This window comes from Podarcis bocagei (assembly GCF_964188305.1).
Source record: "Podarcis bocagei genome assembly, chromosome: 2".
NCBI lineage: Eukaryota > Metazoa > Chordata > Lepidosauria > Squamata > Lacertidae > Podarcis > Podarcis bocagei.
The window spans coordinates 54,877,899-54,897,695 of record NC_138126.1 but is presented as its reverse complement, the minus strand read 5'-3'; the positions used below and the strand labels follow the sequence as shown (position 1 = coordinate 54,897,695).

Sequence of the window (19,797 nt, the reverse complement as noted above, 5' to 3'; positions counted from 1 at the left end):
AATTCTCTGCTAGGTCATACATGCAATCCTGCTCAGTGTATCCATGTGAACGACATTATTTTTCATATTATTCTTGCTATTCTGCAGTATTTATACCTTCTGTTCATGTATGCCATCTCTGTTTATGTATCTGCATTTGCTTTGGATGCTTGAAACATTGACCTGTAGTCTGTGCCACAGTCTGACAGACAGTCACATAACCCCCCCCCCTGTAATCACCTTTGGACACTTTAGTCATTGTCCCCCATTTTAGTGCATTACACAAAACATCCTTTTTCTGTGTAGGGAAAGTTGCTTATAGTAATGTAAAAGACAGTTTGATTAACAAATCAGGAAAGCAGAAGTACCAAGATTTATCCCTATTTAAATTCTGATCCTAATTTTGTTTGTTTAATAGTCCATGTCTCTGTCGCTGTCATTGTATTATGTGATGTTAGGTTAGTGGAACTGTTGGCAATGGCCATTTATCCTAGCAAGAGTTGGGACTGGGAACTTGCAGCCCTAATTTTAGGTAAATTTTATTCTGCATAGGTATATGTGAGGTTACACTTTTGGGGCAGACCAAGAAACAAGGCCAGAAGTACATGAATCAAAACATTTTGCTTTATAGGCTTGCTAGCTTGTAGTTCATTCCAAAGTAATGATAAGAACAATGTGCTATTTGAAATAAACATGGGAGTCTTTATTAAAATAGAAACCAGGCCACATATTTAAATACTTTTTCTTATACTTTGAAGTAACGATCATTCTCCTTATTCCCATATTAGAGGAAGTATGGGTTAGAGGAAATGTTGGTTGTACTGTAGGAAACCGTGGTCTGTTTTAAAACACCTTGCTAGACAAAAACCTTTTAGCTATTAAATTGTCATGAATTAATACGCTTTCAAATGAGGTCCTTGTTTTAACTTCAGAACAATATAAATAAAATATAATATAAAGCATGGGGTGAAATAGACTTTCTATACAAGATACGTTTCTTTGGACATTTTGTTTAAGCTGTTGAAAATATGTAGTACTATATCATGAAATGTACAGTATCTGGCATGTAGATTTAGTGTGCATTGGGCATGGTTTTGTATGCTCTGTGAGAACAATTAAATATAGCAATATATTTGAGACATTTAAGACCAAACTCTTGGGATGTGTACAGTACAATCTATAGTTCACTTTTTCAGTTGCATAACCTTGTTGCGAACACAGTACATAGTTTAGCTTCAGAAGGATTCTATATTGCATTATTTACGGAAGAGGCAACAATGAAGAAATCTAATCCTGCTTAGCAGAACAGGCTATTCAATTCCATTTAGTCTGCAATACAAAGTAGTTCAAAAGTAATCTGTATTTAAGGTACGAGTACCAAATTCCATGTGTGCCGTGAATGATGGAAAGGAGTGAAGACTGGCAATTCCACAAGAGATTCAGAATTTAGCCTCAGAGGCTGATGCCTTCTATCTTGTCAATTAGCCTATGTACTAGGAAAGAGCATATCAAAGGCTGAAGTATACATAATACTGAAATATATGTTTGGCAGGATTTCTAATAGGCTGGAATAGTGCAGTTTAGACGACAAATACTGTATAGAATGAAGGTTAATAATTGTGCACTATTTTTAATAGTATTAAGGTACAGAAGTAGACACAGTGTAGCTTCACATAATGAATGAAAATATGACAAGCAATACGATTAAAAATCTGATGGCATGAAAACAGCTATATTTTTGCTTCTATAGTTCAGGAGGCATGGGCAGTAAATGTTGGTGTGACCTCCAGAACTGCAGGGGTTGAAACATGAGCAAGTAGTAGTTGCCAGCTGACTGTTGAAGCAAGAGTAAAAGCAAGATCCAACAGGGAAAGGTCCTCAGCTTTAAAGCAATGTGTTTTAAATGTGAATGGGATGGGGAAAGATTTGGGTGAAAGAATCAACAGAAGTTTGGATTACATTATCTGTGATTTCTTCCTACTCTATTATTTGGAATTTTTCATTGTGTTAATCTACCGGGGGGGCATGGAATCCCTCAACTGTTTATGCGATCCCTAGACTTGGCATGTGATCTGTTGACTTGGCTTGTGACATGTTTTGTGGAAACTGCTGAGATACAAAAGGTGCCCGTTATCTGTACTTTCGGGAAACAATTGAATACATTCTTGTTTCAACTAGTTTTTCCTGCTGGTTTCTGCCTTAGGTGCTCATTTTGCACTGTTTTAAAACACACCTTCAGCTTTTTTGTATTATTTTTTTAAAAAACCTTATTTTTAGCTGTAATGTTTGTAAACTGCCTTCAAATAAATGTAGAAGGAGATTCACAAGTAAACAAATAAATACATAATGCCCATCACTTTTATTCTCTAAACAACAAATATAAACATAATAGAATTCTCTTACTTGGTATATTTTTGTTTTAGTGATATTCTTTTACAATATGTGGCTTGATAATGCTATTAGGAAGACACAGTGGTAGCTGTTCCCACATCTAAAGGTCAGGTTTTCTTTCAAGAAAAAAATGTGCTGGTTTCAGTGGTAAAAACATTGAAGTCACAAGAAGAGGCAAGAACTGTCATCCATGGGGTTGCACTCCCCTGGAACGAGACTCTCCATAGCTTAAGGGTACTCCTTGGTCCAACATTGACAATGGAGGCTTAGGTGGCCTTGGTGGCTAGTAGTGCCTATGCCCAGGTACAACCTATTTTCAACAGAGATGACTTTGCTACTGTACTCCATAGTTGGTAACTTCCAGATTGGATTGTTGCAAAGTGCTCTGCATGGGAGTTCACTAGAAGGATTCACAATCCAAAATGCAGTATGTGGCTTGATAATGCTGTTAGGAAGACCCAGTTGTAGTTGTTCCCACATCTATAGGTCAGGTTTTCTTTCAAGAAAAAAATGTGCTGGTTTCAGTGGTAAAAACATTGAAGTCACAAGAAGAGGCTCACTAGGTGACCGTGGGTCAGCCAGTATCTCTTGTCCAGTCTATGTCCTATGATTGAAGTCAAAATAAAAAGGGAAGAACACAGGATCTCCTTGGAGCAAGCAGGGGATACAAATGTAATAATTACAAACAGCCTCTTGCTCATGCCCTCTGTGTGAGATAGGAGTGGATGGGAGACACACAAGGAGAATTGCCACCACTATGTTAAGTACCATAAATCTGGGCATTATGGCATTTAAAAGGGGAAGGAGAAGACCTGAGTTTGCTCATTTCTGATAATTAAGTAGCAATAGACAGAGCAGCCAGATAAGGGTGAGATCAGCTCCAGGTTTCTAATTCAAGATACTTTTTTTTACCTTGATTCCTTTACTAAACTAAGAGATATCAGAAACTGCATAAAAAGACTATAAACAAGTTACTGGATAAACAGAGACACAATTATGAATAAAGTGTCTGTAGCAGGCTAAATCTTCATGTAAGTAATATCCTGAGTGCAGTTATTAAACCTTATGGGATAAGAGCTGATGAAACAGCCTTATCTTTTATGCAGGGATCCCTCTGTGGATTAGAGGTATAGAGTAGCCTCTCTTTCTGCTTGTGGCTCTTCGCTACCCATACATCAAAGATGAGCCAGGAGAGAGAGGCAAGTGGATAGATCCTGAGTGGATACACCGGGTGGGTCCTGCCAAAAGGCCAAGCACAGTGTTTTCCCTGCTTATTCATCATGTGTATTTGTGTGTTAACTGAAATCTGACAAATCTAACAAAGGCAAAATCATTTAACTGTAACAGAAACCCTGGCACTGCACTGGCAAACTGCTTTCAGCTTCACTAATTGATACAACTTGAAAGTAAAACATATTTTACTTGCTTAAATGATTACCTTTGCAGTTGTGTGGATGAAGATCCCACTGAGGAAATAACAAGCTTATCCCACTGCTGTTTAAAAATTATTGTGTTAGCCTCTGTTTCTCTTTAAAGTGTACCCTAGTGAAAATGAGTTTACATCAGTGTTTTGAATGCTGCCTAGGTGAAAATGAACATATCAAAGAAGGTCATATTATTTTCCTGAACCATTTCAATTTACTGCTTCCTTGAAGCACAAGTATTTGATGAACTAATTAAACAAGACAAGTTATGGACCATTGCTGTGTGAACTTTTCAACTAAGTTAGCTTTGAAAAGCCTAGTTGTGATTTTTAGAGATAATATAACACATGGGCCCTCAAAACAAGTACCGTACCTTGAAATGTTGCTAACGGTGGTTCCCTGGTGACAGTGAAATCGATTAGCAATTAAAAAATGCAAGTTTGATTGCATAGAAAGAAGTCCGCTCTTACCTTACTGCAGGGAGTGAATGCTGTGCGTATGTTGTTTTCACCTACAAGGGTCGTCACTAAGGAAATGCAACTGTAGGCATTCTTCATAAGTCATAATTCAGCAGGTTCAACTGGAGTTTGTTGTTGAAGATCCTTTCAGCACCAGAGTATCCTGGGAGGCTGAAATGCCCCCCCCCCCGGTTTCTGAATACTGCCCTTTCTGATGTCAGATTTGTGTCCGTTTATTCTTTTGCATAGCGACTGGCCAGTTTACTTCATTTAGAATGCCCAAAGGTGTTGCTGGCAGATGATAGCATATTGTCAGGTTATAAAAGGAGCAGGTGATTGAACCCTTAATGTTGTGACCGACATTATTAGGTAATTATTTTGCCTAATCATACATGGGGAGAGAGTAAGCACCAGGGCTTGGATTTAGTCCCTGTGTTTGTTTCTCTCTTATGTTGTTTGTTGTTGCTGTTGAGCAGCTCTTTTAGGTTAGGAAGCTGTCTGTAAGCAAAGATCTCCAACGGTCTGTGAGAGGGAGGCATCGTGGTCCAGACTGAGCTATAGATCATTTATGATATGCTGTCGTTTTAACTGAGAGCTACAGGTGACAACAGGTGGTGTTCTGGTTCTGAGAGCCAGTGTGGTGTTGTGGTTAAGAGCGATGGACTCGTCATCTGGTGAACCGGGTTCGCGTCTCTGCTCCTCCACATGCAGCTGCTGGGTGACCTTGGGCTAGTCACACTTCTCTGAAGTCTCTCAGCCCCACTCACCTCACAGAGTGTTTGTTGTGGGGGAGGAAGGGAAAAGAGAATGTTAGCTGTTTTGAGACTCCTTCGGGTAGTGATAAAGCGGGATATCAAATCCAAACTCCTCCTCCTTCTCCTCTTCTTCTTCTTCTGCTGCTGTCACTCTCTTCAGAGACAGTTCTGTGGTAGTTTGTTCCTAAGTATCAATATGACCTTGTTGATTTGCTTGACATCGTTTCAAGCTAGCGAAGGGGTGAGGTGGATTTTGCTGTGTTGCTGCCAAGACTTGGGTCACAGGCAGCATTTTAAGATGACTTGGGAAGAGTAGGGCATAGAACTGAAAGCCGGAAGTCAGGACCAAAGAACAACAAAAGGATACAGAAACACATCATAGCTCAGGAAGGCCATGGTGCTGAGTCAAGGCTTAATGAGAATGGGAAATCTTTGCATACTCCTGCTTTTCCAGGATGATCCAGTGGCCAGCCTGGGTGAGTAGAATCAGTCCAGAACCTGAGGGTTCTTCACTGTCCAAGTAAATGGTTCATTTCATGTTGTAGATGCACACAAATTCAAAGACTTACCAGTGTGAGTTCTGCCAGTTTTTGGCAGATGCCAGTACATTCTGACGCAAGTTCCTTGTTTTTCTGAAATGCAAATATTCTTTAAAAAGTTATTAAAGCATGCACCATATGAATTGAATGGTCAAACATAAGATCCCCTCCCCTCGCAAAAAAAAAAAGATGATAAAAATTGGAACTGAACTATACACTGTGTCATGTCACACTTCCGTCCCCCCTCCCTTTGGTCTTCTTAGCTGCTCACATTGTAAAAATATCCCTAAATTGCACATGAAACACTACTTTGGAGGCAATTTAAACATAAAATATATAGGCTCAGCTTTTATTTTTGCTGTATTAGGTCATATACTAATGTGCTTTTGAAAGAAATGTTCCCAGGAGGGAAAAACCCTGAAATGTGAAAAGGGAGAGACTAGCAAGTGTCCTTGTCTTGTTACAAGATTCAGAATGCATGTCACCAGCAAGCCACACAGAGATAAAAAAACCCATGTCAACTCAGAAAAAACTAGTAGGATCAACACAGTCAGTGAAGTACTGTAAGTCCTGGATCTCTTTCCTTTAATACCATTGTCTCTCTCTTTCAGTTTTAGAATTATTGTGCTAAATCAGCCATGGTCACAGCTATAATAATTTAATAATAATTAATAATGTTATTATTTACATGCCACCCATCTGGCTAGGTTACCCCAGCCACTTTGGGTGGCTTCTAGCATAATATAAAAACACCATAAAACATTAAAAACTTCTGTTTACAGGACTGCCTTCGGATGTCTTCTAAAAGTTGTATAGTTATTTATCTTCTTGACATCTGATGGGAGGGTGTTCCACAAGGCTGTTACCAGTCTAGTTGCTGCATTCTGGATTAGTTGTAGCTTCCAAGTTACCTTCAAAGGAAGCCCCACGTAGCATGCATTGCAGTAATCCAGGCGGGAGATAACTAGAGCAAGCACCACTCGGGTGAAACAGTGCACAGTCAGGTAGGGTTTCAGCTGGCATACCAGATGGAGCTGGTAGACAGCTGCCCTGAACAAAGAATTAACCTGCACCTCCATGGACAGCTGTGAGTGCAAAATGACCCACAGGCTGTGCACCTGGTCCTTCAGGGGCACAGTTACCCCATTCAGGATTGGCTTGCCCCCTGTCACGCAGAAACAATACTTCTGTCTTATTGGGATTCAACCTCAATCCATTAACCATCATCCACTCGCCTTTGTTATGAACAGGCCCAATTAAGCATCCTAACAAAATAATGTGGGAAAGATAATTTAACTTGTAACTGTTGTGTACTGTGGCAGGGGTGGGGAACTCTATTTGGACTGAGAGCCAGATTTTCCAAGTGGAAGGCTGTCAGGTGCAGCATTCCACTTGTGGAATGGGCCAGATTCAAAGTGTGTGGGGTAAGTCATGCTCACAATCACACACCCTTAACACAGAGAAACACATGCAATCACCATGCAATTGCAAAGACATTTATTGGTATTTTACTCAGTTCCTTAGTACATAAAGCCTCTCTCTCTCTCTCTCTCTCTCTCTCTCTCTCTCTGTGTGTGTGTGTGTGTGTTAAGGAACACATGGAACCAGGTTCAGACATAAATAAAAAGTTTCTTTTGTAACTTGACAGAGTGAAACTTCACAGTTCAATGCACTGAAATCATTCATTTGCCTTCATACGTTTTCCCAGAAATGTTGCAGGGAATGCACAATATAGTGTGAGTTGTTTCATTTGCTTTGGTTTCCATGCACACCTTGGACATTGACAATGGAGTACAGAGACACCTTGTTCTTTTGTTAATTGTTTATTAACTTCCCGAGTTCTCCAGGTAAAACAAACATATTCTGTGACAGTTGACCTGCTCTTTGAATTCATTATGTACATTTGAAGCTGACGAAGGCACAGTGTGCCTTGCTATCTAGCTTAGACAAAAATCGTTCTACATAGTTAAAGGAGCATTGAACTGAAGAATTAAAGCACACACAACAATTGTGTTGTTGAGTAAGGCTGTAGTCTTAAAGCTCATTTACTTAGGAGTACACCCCACTAAACTCCGTGGGAAATACTACTAAGTAGACATGTATATAGGATCACACTGTAAATGTGTTTTGAAAGAAAGGGCAATCCATTTCCCAAGAGCTACAGTGCATCCAATAGGATAATAGCTCTTAAGGAACAGTCTTTGGCACACTGTGTGCCTGGTGCCTAATCTCTCATCCATCTGAACTAGGTGAATATATTTATTATTATTATTTTCCCAGTCCTTTTATTCTAGCTTCAAGTTATTATCTGCTACTTGGCCTTTTATGCTGCACTGTATTTTGCTATATATTTTATTGTCACTGAATTTAAATTTGTTTTGATTCCACATTATAAGCCATCCCAAAAACTATGTGATAGGGTGACCTATTAATATAGAAAAATAAATAAAGAACTAAGGGGCTGATGGGCCCTTAGGAAAATCAAATTTGGTATGTTTCACTTTCTCTTTTACAAAAGACTCTGTTCAATATATATATATATATATATATATATATATATATATACACACACACACACCAAATATTTGGTATATTTCACAATTGGCAAGGATATATTCCCAAATAGCAATGCTTCTGTGTTACCACCACCCCATTTAATTTTGTAGGACAGATGATGATCTCTGAGCATGAATGAAACTTCAGGTGTTGCTGAACTGCTCTACGCGGTATGAATTTATTAATATGTGTGTAGATAAAGAATCACACACTAGACATATCAAAGCTAAAGCAACTAAATGCTATCCAAATGCATGCCTACCATTATACTGTACAATCACATTTGGATAAGACATCGTTTTAAGGAAAATGTGCAATGTGCCCTATTAAATTTTGGCAGAGTAGTTCATTGACTTTAATAGGTCTGTATACAAAGAGATTAGCTGTCTTCCCCACCCAGCCCCATTTGAATGATCTATTCATGCTTTTTCCTCATCATGAGTCTGGAATGTCCTGTTTACCTGTGAAATATCAGATGGCAGAGCATAAAACACAAAGTGTCTTATCCAGTATTAAAATGACCTGCTTTTAGTGGATTACAAAGCAGTCACATAGTTCCAATTCACAGGCTTCCATTTACACAGTTGTGATTAATACTGGAATAAAAAGGGGGCAAACAGATCTTTGCAATAACACCAATGACATATGAATATTAAAACAGCCGTTTTTTGAGAGGCACAGTTTCTCAGCTTCATCCTCAAATCTTTAAAGTGATTTGCATGCAGTAATGTCAGCAAGTGTCTGAAATGATTAAAAATAGCTTTTCCTAGTGTGGGTAACTGTTTTTAGCATTAGCAACAGACAGAGGTCTCTTAAGGGCAAGTAGGAGGTTTTCCCCCCTCCAAACATCGATGTTATTTTTAATTCCTGATGTTAATCCTGTTCAACAGTGACATCAACGTGTGGCATGTTTTGTCATGAGATGCTGGCAGTTCTGCACATTGTCCCAGTTTTCCAGAAGTACCGCTGCTTTTGCTATCAATGTGATTAACTGCTTAAAATGATTGAAAACACAAATCTATTTCTGTTTGTTGTTCAATAACAGCAACATATTTATTGTACTTTCACTTTTTCAGCTGTTTTCCCCCCTTAAATACATTCCATGCTTAGCAGCTGCTGCAGTTGAAATAATGAACTAATGAGAAAAAGATAGTTTGCTAATGAAATGGTTAAAAAATGTGGCTATATCATTATTAAATTACCTGCTTCTGGTCAGCGGCGTAGCGTGAGTTGTCAGCACCCGGGGCAATGCAAGTAATTTGCGCCCCCTAACCCGGGGCAAGGCACGTAATTTGCGCCCCCCCTAACCCCTAACCTGCGAGTTGCCGCTGGCGCTGCCGCCCAAACGACGCCGCTTGCCCGGAGGAGGAGGGGGGCAGAGAGGCTAGGAAAATGCAACGGCCCAGCAGCTGCAGCAGCACCGGCGGAGGCGGGGCTGTGAGGAGGGGCTGCCTGGCGCGTCCTCCGCGGCAAGCGCTGAGAGCTGCTGCCTGCCGGGCGCCTTCAGCCCGGACGCGCGCACAGCTCGTCGGTTCCGCGAGACATGCGGCTCCGTTACAGCCTGCGCCCGAGGCTCTTCGGCGACTCCGGAGGCAGCGAGCGCGCCCCCTCCCCCAGATGTTGCGCCCGGTGCGGCCTGCCCCCTTGCACCCCCCACGCTACGCCACTGCTTCTGGTAAATGTCTTTGGGCAAGTCTTTGTTGGCAATAGTGACCACTTTTTCTGCATTTGACCTGAATTGTGACATGAGGATAAGCGTTTGAGGCTCTTTAAGTTCTGAATGCCCTGTCTTCTTCCCTTTGCATTCAAAATTAGGGGGGAAATGGAAAGGGAAATGGAAATGGAAAGCCATACTCAAGATCCATATTTTCCTGGGTTTTTGTATTGTTGGTTAGAAAGCTACTTCAGCCTGTGCTCCCATTCCTCATGAGTGTCTCACTGAAATTCTGAGGATTATAGAAAGGGAAAAGTTAGCTCCTCAGAAAGGATAGGAGTTTTATAATGAGCTATCTTTGCCCAAATGTAGAAGCTCTGGTACTCTCTTCAGAGAATCAGAAGCGTCTCTCCTTATGAATCACCTAACAGAGCTGGTAGGCAAGAACTTCCCTGAGAAAACCACCTCATCAGGAATATCCTCCACATCCAGGAGGGCAAGGCATAAGATAGAATGATCTGAAGCAGATTGGCAAGGATTTATGGTTCCCAGTTATTTCACAGAAGCTACAAAATAACCCTCCGCACGCAAACACTCTAAATGACACCTCTGAAACTAAGAAAACCTGAAGTAAAAAGGAGTGGATTTGTGTGTGGAAGGACTATGGGATCAGTTCAGTTCTGAAAACTGAAACAAATTCCTAGGCTCAGAATTCCCTTTGCACCAGGCTCTGGTTGGTGTGTTCTAGCAAAAAAACAAATATCCAACATACAACTACATTTGCACAGAGGATACCAGCACATACCGGCCCTAAATATTTAACCAAAGCCCTGTAATTGTGTCTGTCCTATGGAATAGTGCCATCCATTGTGGGTGAGGCATGCTGGTGTAAAAGGAACAGGAAGCAGCTGCAAGGGAGTGACAAATGTTATTCTGGTAGTAGTAATAAGAGGCCTTGACATGTTGTTCTTGCTACATGCTGCCATTGTTAGGTGCTAGCAGGTGGAATCTGGTCAAACAGGCTCTCTAGCACTATTAAACAGTATTGTATCAATACACAATCTTCCACCTGTAATACTCTGCAGGATAGATCACATGAAGGAGGTAACATCCACTATAGACACTGTTACACAGAACAGGAATTCCTTGGTTTTCAAAACTTACATATACCTACGGCAATGGAGGGATAGCCATCTTCATCTGTTTCAGCAAAAACAGTATTGTTTTTGTAGAGCGTTAAAAGCTTATTTGTTATGGCATAAATAAACTTTCAAGGGTCAGAACCCACCTTTTCAAATTCATGAAATGCTCATCTAAGTGGGTAGGTAGAGATATACACACCCTAAGTTCATAGAGAAGATACCATGCTTCCCTATCTTGACAATGTGAGACCAGAAATCCAAACAATGCAAAAGATAGCCAAGGTGTGTCACATTACTAATGAACCCTACGTCTGATCCAGCCAGTGTGGAGGGTGACTCATTCCTGACTAGCAGTCCCTGGTGTTGAATATGCCTTGCAAGATCAATAGTGCAAACAGACACTTAAAGAGGGACAATTGCTTTCTGTAGTGAACTAATCATTCCTAGGGTTTCAGTTTCCCACTGAAAAATTGCTAATGAATTTGTACACTGCAGCTTCATTCAGCTTTCCTTCGAGTAGCATGGATCCTAGAGCCTTCCTTGGAGCCTCTGCAGATGTTTTTCAATGTGCTAAAAGTCCAGTTCTACTATCTGATGCCTCCTCATAGCTGTGTACATCTCTCACTTTGGATATTTTGCTTTGGATATTTTGCTTGCAGTTGTGAGGCCTTTGGTACTGAAAGCTGAGAATCTGATCTAATTGCTGTATCGATCAGGTACTTATTAGAGTGTCTTGAATCCAGGAAACCCTGATTTTACATGCAGCACAAAACTCTGCTTGTCTGCCATGTTATATACTGCAGTTTACAGTGACTAATTCTTTGCTGTCATCTCTGAATCTTGACAAATTTCAGTTCTTTGGCAAATAATGGTTTAGCATATAAGGCATGTGGCTGATGCGCTGAGGTAGGTTTTTGTTTGAATTGCATGTGCTTGTCTGATTCCTGATAGATAAACATAGGAAGGAAAATTTGTGCTAATTAAGGAGTGAATTTTTTTTAGTTTAACTTTTAAAAAAAGTATTTCCAAAGGGCAAAATTATTCATCGAGAAAGGCTGGTTTAGAACTCCACAACATTAAGTCATTTTAATGCACACAGATGATTTTTTTTAAATAGACATTTTTATTGTTAGACTTAGATTGGGATAAATGTTTGCAGTCTGGTAGACTAATGAGGCTTAGTTCTAGTTGCAAAGCCATTTAAACAGTATCAACTTCCTATGAAAACAAGGAACAACCCAGCAAAACATTCAGATCTTTTGAGTCCCAGTGATTTCACTGGCAGAGTTAAGCAGAATTAAAATCATCGCATTGAAATCAGTGGGAGTTGGGCAGGATAGCACTTGCAGTTTCTAATAGATTTATGTGGTAGTTTTCTGTTGAAAACCTTCAACAACTCATAAGAAATACGGATTGTTTCTTTGTTCCACCAGTTTTCATGTATTTTGCCATCTACTGCCTGCCACTGTCTTCTTTCATGAATAGACATGGGTGTAAAGCAGGGATGGAGAACCTTTGACCCTTCAGATGTTGTTGAACTACAACACCTATCATGCCTGGCTGGGCTGATGGAAATTGGAGTCCACAGGTACATTCACCTGGTATAAAAGGGAAGTCCGTCATGAAAGGGGAACTTAATCAGACAACTTTTTTGATAGTCCATCTTATCAGTGAGAAAAAAACCAAGCTGATTGTCAAGGGGTGTATTACAACCATATTATATTCGTAAGCATCTAGATATGCAATTGTAATTCTTAAATTATAAAACCCAACATTGGAAAACAGGACTTAAATGGTTATGTTACTAAAGTTACATAATTTTTTCATCTGGCCGCACTACATTAATATGAGAAGAGGTTGATGGCAATGTAGGTTGTGCTATATCAGTAGGGGACATCAATTAATTCAGTAATCATAGTGGCAAATACACCATCTGTGATGCATCATTTATGTGAAATCTACTAGTGTTCATTGAGATTCCATTTCTTCTGACAAATGTCTCATGAGGGGAGGAAATGGACAAACTCTGCTTGGGGCACCATTATCTGTGCTCCTTTCATTTCTAGTTCTGAATTATCTAGATGTTAATTCAGTTTAGAGTCTGATTATTTGAGACATGTGGACACTCTCTGCTTACTATTTGATTTGCTACCCACAACTTGCTACCCACTGGTGAGAATCTACTTTGCAGTTTAGCTTTTCAGGTAAAAATCACTTATTCTGTGGACTTGGTCACACATTACCCAAAATACATATTTTCTGTAGCATTATTATATTTATATCCTGCCTTTCCCCCCATAGTGGAACACAAGGAGAACATGCATGTGGTTGGCTGCTATGAATGAGAGCAGGATTGCTGAACCACATAAGCCTTTGGTCTGATCAAGCAGGGCTTGTGAAACACTTGCCTGTGAGCCTCAGTCAGTATGTTGGCATAGTTACTTCTGTGAAACATTAAGGAAAATAACTGGTTGACATCCTGTGGAAAACCAGAGTTGCATTCCTTTTGTAGTGGGTGATATGCATTGACTAACACGGGCACTTTTCACAGCGGGTCATGCCTGCTTACAGTTCTTTACCTGCAGCCTCCCGTATGTAGATTTGGTGGAAGGCATGAAATAATCTAGGTGCATACTCTGCAGTCTCTGTACACACAGGCAATAACTTTTGCATAGCCAAGGTCTCTGTGTTGCCTGTCTCCATAAGAGAGATGCCTAATTTGTAAAACAAACTCCTGCCCTGGGTGTAGTTCCCTCCTTAGTTAACTGAGGACTAGCTGGAACCTTAGTCTTGCCCATCTGCCATGTAGAGTTGCTGTTCCGTTGCTCATGAATAAATACGACTATTGAAGTTATCCTGGCTCCTGATGCTTCTTAGTACCCTTCCCAAACTTATGGGGCATTATAGTCTCCATGGCATGGATGGAGCATTTGCACACACAGGGCATGTATTCTCTTTCACATCTATTACTGAATGTGCACATATAGGACACAATTCCACTTCCATTGTATGTACTTTTCAATGAATCTGTGGACAGCTCAAAATAACCCTAGTTAAAATTCTATGGCCTGTCTTATTTTATGAATTCAGATAGTTAGAATCAGTGCTACTCAACATTCTTCCTGCAGAAAATTGACATTTCCCCCCCCCCTTTTTTTAAAGCAGCAGCTAATTAAAGTGAGCTTGCAAACTGCTCCAGAACATTCAATGGGGAATATCGAATGTATTTCGCATCTGTATAAATAAGTCAAGTGAGCTACAATGAATTCATTATTTTCTGAAATTTTTATTGTTGAGGCTGAGCTTGGGAAATAGTAGCAAGCAAGTATTTTGTTGTAGGCAAATGATTTGCAGTTATCTAGCACTGGGCAGAACATAACACCCACATGTTCATTTTTTATGATTAAGCATTGATAGCAGTGCTTTTAGTTTATTTACATAATGTATTTGTGTAATCACTGAAATGCCTGGGAAAATCCAGACAAACGTATGGCAATAACTTTTGTGTCTGGATTTTCACTTTTTGAAATATGGCAACCCTACCTGGAACGCAACTGCTCTGTCTTACTTTATCTTCACAACAATCATGTGAGTTAGGCTTATTTTATTCACATAGACACCTGCCTCTCTTCATTTTAAAAACGGACTCCCAGGTTAAGCTGAAAGATGACATGCCCAGCTTCATGGCTGAGCAGGGATGTGAAATTTGACGTTTGGCCCAATCTGACTCTCACGTTAAGCTTCATATTACTTCAGGTGAAATGACATCACTGCTGAGCTATTTTTAAATTAATGTTAACAATTTTAGGTTCCCTACAATCCAAAGAGTAGCATCCATTTTTGAAAAGTGTTGCTTCCACTTATGTAATTAAAGAGCTGTTACATGGCTCCATTCAGATAAATAATTCTTCTTCTTGTTGTCCTTACTGCAATGCCTCTATTTTCACAACAGCTGTGAGGCTGAGCAGTAGCAGTATCCCCACTTTGTATTTTTAATTCAGTAGAATGGAGAGTTACCCAGTGACCCGGTTGTGGGCATGCATGGACTCTATGTCAAAGCCAGTAATTTAACTTGAGTCTTTTAAATTCTAGTACACAACTTTTAACACAAAAGCAATAGCAAAGGTTGTTTATCTGATTTGGTACCATGTTTCTGTTACGATATAGAAGCAATTCGGCCGCGAGCTGGCAGCTTGAAAGCAAAACATAATGGGAATGTTGGGACTGTTCCGTGGGAAACAGAGGGACAGTCTATTCACAGTGCGAAGCACCGGAATTAGCTCAGAGTGTAATATGAGCTGTACAGGAAGTACAGGAGGAGTTTGTCTCTCGGCTGTTGGAGTTTGAAGAGAGCAGACGTGTTTTTCTGTAACGCTGCAAAGACAGAAATAAAGACATGTAAATCCGTTTCTGTCTATCTCTTTCCCCTGCCTGGGGGGGGGGGGGCAGGAAAGAGTGGTGTGTTCTTCTCACGCTGAGGAGGATCGCCGATCGCAACCTAGCCTGGATCCTGCCAGAGAATGCAGACAGGGAGGTCAACCGGAGATCAAGCCGGGTGCCTGGAGAGTGGCCAGTTTCTCCTGATAATGGCTTGAATCTCAACAGTTTCTTGGTTTGGTACAGGGTTTCACAACTTTAGTGTAAAGGCTTAAGAGGGGAGCAAAGAAAAGGACAAGCACAACTGCAAAGCGCTGTTCTGTGAAGGAGAAGAGGAACAGCATCCTCTTCCATTTCTTTGTGGAAACTTGTGTGGGTCTTTTTGATCGGTTGGAGTAGCTGAAGCCTCTGCAAAGCTCAGCAGGTTACAGCTGACAGAGGAGGCATGGCGCAAAGTCTCACAACATTGCCAGTTGTCATAAATCTGCAACATTTCTCCCCTCTATGTTATGCACGCCAACACATTGTACAAACAATACAGCTCTTATTGAAGTCCTGTAAATGTCATTGCATCCAGTTGCATGACTTGCAGCTCATGAATTAAGTGTCTCATTATGGTACTATGCATATGATTTTGAACTTCAAAGTATTTGGAGTTAAATGTTTAATACTATATAGCATGCTGTACTAGCACAGGCTTCTGTTAGAGAAATGAACCCACCTCTGGCTGCTTGCGGTGATTGGCACCATCTTAATCTGTGCCTGTGTGATCCCAGCTTTCTTCCCTCATTTCTGCACCTGCTGGGATACTAGAGAACAGAAATGGAGGAAAGAAAGGATAACGGAGGGTCTCGGTGTGACTGTTGCACAGAGGAATAAGGAGTAAGTAGCTACAAACTCTAGAAATTGTGAAGGAAGAAATGCTTTTACTGATCTTTCCCCAGTTCATTAATGCAGGCTTTGGCATTTGACACTGGAAGTGGCTGCCTTATGTTGGAACGCTCGTTGTGTGTTTGGTCCCTCACCTGCTGTCTTCTAAGATAACTGTTGCTACTTCTTTAATGCCTCAAACACAGGAGTTTTGATAACAAGCAATTTCTCAAAAACCAATGGATGAAAAACTCTTCTGTTCTCTGGAACAGTTTCCTTATAGCTGAAGTGAAAAGAAATGGCAGAGCGCTCAAATACTTAGGAGTGTCAACTATCAGTTATTTATGGGACAACGGAAACTGTATTTTGAATACCTGGATCAGAACATCATCACAAACCACAGTGATGTGCTGGTATTGCAAGGACATTGCTCTAGTGATGTAGCTAGGTGTGGCAGTATAAATGTTTAGGATAACAGAATAAACAATGCAAGGAGGGAGCTGCAGCCCAAGATAGAAAAGAGGTGGTCAGGGAACACCTAGCTACCTTAAATGAATTCAAAACTCCAGGGTCTGAAGATCTGCACTCAAGGGTACTGAATGAGTTTGTGGATATAATCTCAGCCTCCGTCTATAGTCTTTGAGAATTCTTGGAGAACAGATGAGGTCCCTGCAGACTGGAAGTGGGCAAATGTTGTCCACATATTCAAAAAAGGGAAAATAGAAGACCCAGGTATGTACTGACCAGCGAGCTTGACATTGATACCAGGAAAGGTCCTAGAACAGATAAATAAACAGTGAGTCTGAGAGCATTTAGAAAAGGATGCTGTGATTACTAAGACCCAGCATGGATTTCTCAAAAACAAGTGATGCCAGACGAATCTCATTTCTGTTTTCTATAAAATCACAAGTTTTGTGGCTCAGGGGAATGCTGTGGATGTAGTGCATCTTGATTTGAGTAAGGTTTTTGACAAGGTCCTCCATGATATTCTTGTGGAGAAGCTGATAAAATGTGGTCTGGGTGAAGTTACTGTTAGGTGGATTTGTAGCTGGTTGACTGACCCAACCCAAAGCATACTCACAAATGGTCCCTCATCCTGGAAAAAAGAGAAAAGCGGGGTGCCACAGAGTTCTCTCCTAGGCCTGTTGTTGTTCAACATCTGTATAAATGGCTTGGATGAAGGAATTGAGGGGATACTCATCAAATTTGCAGGGAACACCAAAATGGGTGGGGTAGCTAGTTCCACAGAGGACTGAATCAGGATTCAATATCACCTTAATAGATTGGAGAACTGAACCCAAACTAACAAAATTAATTTCAACAGGGACAGGGACAAATGTAAGGTTCTACACTTAGGCAGGAAGAACCAGCTGCACCAATATCATCTTCTTCCTCCTCCTCCTCCTCCTCCTCCTCCTCCTCCTCCTCCTCCTCCTCCTCCTTCTTCTCCTCCTCCTCCTCCTCCTCCTCCTCCTCTTTCTCCTTCTCCTTCTCCTTTTTGTTAATTTCAGATCCCTAACGTTCTATAAGTATTAGGATGCGGGTGGCCCTGTGGTCTAAACCACTGAATCTTTCGGGCTTGCCGATCAGAAGGTCATTGGTTCAATTCCCTACGATGGAGTGAGCTCCAGTTGCTCTGTCCCAGATCCTGCCAACATAGCAGTTTGAAAGCACGCCAGTGCAAGTAGATAAATAGGTACCACTGTGGTAAAAAGGTAAGCAGTGTTTCCGTGTGCTCTGGCTTCTGTCACAGTGTTCCGTTGCACCACAAGTAGTTTAGTCATACTGGCCACATCACTCAGAAAGCTGCCTGTGGACAAAACGCCGGCTCTTGCAGCCTGAAGCCTTTGACTGGACTTAACTATCCAGGGGTCCTTTACCTTTACCTTTCTGTAAGTATTGTGACAATCAAAGGTCCCATTCTGTTCTGAAACGAGATGGAAAACCCAGTTTTCACTAAAAGTGCCAATCTTTAAATTTTGCTGACAAGAAGTTCATCATTTTCACAGCAAGGATGTTTAGCAGATGCACGTACATGATAGATGATGATGACCATCAAACAAAACAATGTTCTGCCCAGCACTTCCCTTGCTGCTAACAGTCGGGAAACAACTTGACTATCAGTATAATATCCGGGTCCATTTTCTATCCATTGCTTTTGTTCAAGAAGAGGAAGTTGATAGATTCTCCTCATTGTCAGTGCAAATCTGCAGTCAACTGAAATTCTGAGTGATAAATTATAGATGAGTGTACCTGAGGGGGCTGAGATGGCTGCTATCAGATCTGTGTGATGTTAGACTTTGAAAGGGATGCCTGGAGAAAAGGAAGTCTTTAATAATTAACAAACCTGTATACGGGGATGGGGAGGCAGCCTTGGCCTACATACTGCAAGCATTTTCCTTTATGTCAAAAAGGCAGTAGGCAGTGTATGGTAATTGCAAGTCACACACGCCAGAGGAGGCTGGAGTGCCCTTGTGTAAATACTCAAGCATTGTTTTGTACTCTCTTCTCATATGAGGGAGCTGCACTCCTCGCTAGCTTTTCCTCCACTATGAAGAGATGCAGTTCATGCGAGGTGACGGATGAATTGAGTAGCTTCACTAGACCCCAAGGCTCATGTTTTATTGTTGTTATATTATTCTACAGCACATTACATTGATGCTGGGATGAAGTATTTGACCCGAGTCACTATTTTGATGTGCCTTTCTGGGAGGAATCACAATGTGCTCTTCCCATTGCTAGTATGAAAATCTCTGAGGTAGCTAAGCGTGTCAATCATGTCATTACAGTACATTCATCTGAGCTTTTAGAATGTACTTGGGATTGTTTGTTGCTGCAGGGGTGAAGGTCAGGATGACCAATAGAGAGCCAGGCTAAGAATCTCTGAAGCCATATTATAGGGCCATCTAAAAGCTAAAAGCACAAAGCCATTTTAGAAAGCTAAAGACTATTTCTCTTTCTCATGTTTGTCACTTTGCCACCTTTTGCAGAGGCAGCAAGCATGCAAGCTTGTGGGTGCCGCTAGCTTGCCCCTGCAGGAAGTTTGCTAGTTGAGGTTAAGCCATTTCTGAGAAACGACCCCTGACAAAGGCAAGTAGCAGGATGTTTGCTGACCGCCAGGCTCCAGAGATAACGCTTAGGTGTGAAGTTGCTAAACCACAAGGACATTTCTTGGAAGCGGGGGGTTCAGGGGCACTTCCTGGAACTAGTACAGAGGTTAAGTAGATTATAAGCCAGTAGCGCCACCTAGTGGAATAGGCAACTTGGTACCGAAAGGACACACCAAATTTATTCATTGGTTGAGCTTTAATGAATATGCATCAATGACCATAGGAAATTGTCAATCATTGGCTAAAGGGATGCCAAGGGGCTGAACTGTGCTTTGCAGAAAGATATATAAGTTGACTGCCCCAAAGGGGGGGCGGGCATTCTTCATTTTCCTGAATGCACCCTATTTGCTTTTTGTCGGACAAAAATCCAAATAAAAACTTTTTCTTTAAGAAACTTTGCTGCCTGATTTTTACATTCCTGGTCTGAATACCGATGTCCCTTTCATTTCTGGTGCCAAAAGTGACTCGGATCAGAAGGACTTTAAGTGTCCTCAGAGACCAGGAGGCAGCTCCCTTGCCCTCTGGGCAGAGGCAGCGGAGGG

General features: G+C 41.1%; 1 protein-coding gene and 1 long non-coding RNA gene across 19 annotated transcripts in view; one reads left to right on the top strand and one right to left on the bottom strand.

Annotated features, from left to right (window-relative positions):
* The window catches only part of ATP2B2 (ATPase plasma membrane Ca2+ transporting 2), a 368,316-nt gene that overhangs the window by 218,892 nt on the left and 129,627 nt on the right, over positions 1–19,797 (top strand). The gene's annotated exons all lie outside the window — the stretch shown is intronic.
* The window catches only part of LOC308577287, a 397,406-nt gene that overhangs the window by 358,625 nt on the left and 18,984 nt on the right, over positions 1–19,797 (bottom strand). The gene's annotated exons all lie outside the window — the stretch shown is intronic.